The sequence below is a fragment of the Hippopotamus amphibius genome, chromosome 8, assembly GCF_030028045.1.
Source record: "Hippopotamus amphibius kiboko isolate mHipAmp2 chromosome 8, mHipAmp2.hap2, whole genome shotgun sequence".
NCBI lineage: Eukaryota > Metazoa > Chordata > Mammalia > Artiodactyla > Hippopotamidae > Hippopotamus > Hippopotamus amphibius.
The window spans coordinates 56,076,521-56,077,910 of NC_080193.1; the positions used below are offsets into that span (position 1 = coordinate 56,076,521).

The window sequence follows — 1,390 nt, forward strand, 5'->3', positions numbered from 1 at the left end:
TACCCGAACACCTGGGCTAAGGAGGGGCAAGACGAAAGGGAGAGAAAGCACTGCCAAGTGACTGAAAGCCCCAATCAGAGAGGGACCACACAGTTGCCTCCAACAAATGGAGAAAAGCACCCACAAGACAAAGAGGCTTTATATACGTATATAAAAAATAAATAAGTGTATATTTTGTTCTTTGTTTCGTTTTTAAATTGTTGGTGTTGGTGTTATTTTTTGTTGTGGTAAAATATATGTAAAAAATTTATCATTTTAAAATGCATTCATATTGCTGTGCGATCATCACCACCATCCATCTCCAGAACCCCTTCCATCTTGCAAAACTGAAACTCTATACCCACTGAATAATAACTCCCCATTTCTCTTCCTCCAGTTCCTGGAAACCACCATTCTTTTTTTTTTCAATATGTAATACTTCACAAATTTGCGTGCCATGTGTGGGAGGGGCCATGCTAATCTGCTCTGTATTGTTCCCATTTTAGTACACGTGCGGCCGAAGCAAGCACTGTTGTCTTTTAACTTTATTTTTTCTTTTTATCTTTTGACACCCTTCACCCATCTCTCTCACCCCTCCCCGCAACCCCACCTGGGGGCAACCACCAATCTGTTCTCTGTATCTGTAAGCTTGATTTTTGCTTTGTTTTGTTTTTTAATTCCACCTAAAGAGAGATCATATGGTATTGGTTTTTCTTCATTGAATTTATTTCATTTAGCACAATGCCCTCAAGGTCCATCTATGTGGTCTCAAATGGCAAGATTCCACTCTTTTTATGCCTAAATAATATTCCTCTGGATGTGTGTGTGTGTGTGTGTGTGAGTGTGTATACCACATCTTCTTCATCCGTTCATCCACTGCTTGGACACTTACATTGCTTCCATGTCTTGGCAATTGTAAATAATGCTGCAGTGAACATAGGGGTGCCATAATTTTTTTAATTAGTGTCTTCATTTTTTTTGGATAAATAAAGAGCAGTGGAATTGATGGATCATGTAGTAGTTCTATTTTTAATTTGGGGGGAAATGTTTTCCACAATGAAAATTGCCATACTATTTTTCATTGTGGCTGTATCAATTTAGATTCCCACCAACAGTGCAGGAGGGTTCCCTTTTCTCCACATCCTTGCCAATACTTGCTATCTATTGTCTTTTTGATGATAGCCATTCATTGTGGTTTTGCCTTGCATTTCCCTGACGATTAGTGATGTTAATAAGCATCTTTTCATGTACCTGTTGGGCATCTCTATGTCTTCTTTTTTTGGGCAAGGGGGATGTCTATCCAGGTCCTATGTCCATTTTTTAATTGGGTTGCTTGATTTTTTTGATATTGAGTTGTATGAGTTCTTTATATACTTTAGATATTAACCACTTCTCAGATACATCATTTGCA

General features: G+C 38.2%; 1 non-coding gene across 1 annotated transcript; it reads right to left on the reverse strand.

Annotated features, from left to right (window-relative positions):
• Positions 1 to 403: 403 nt before the first annotated feature.
• Positions 404 to 509, reverse strand: LOC130859702 (U6 spliceosomal RNA). The gene has a single exon (XR_009055263.1). It is a non-coding gene; the product is annotated as a U6 spliceosomal RNA (small nuclear RNA).
• Between the last annotated feature and the right edge of the window lie 881 nt (positions 510 to 1,390).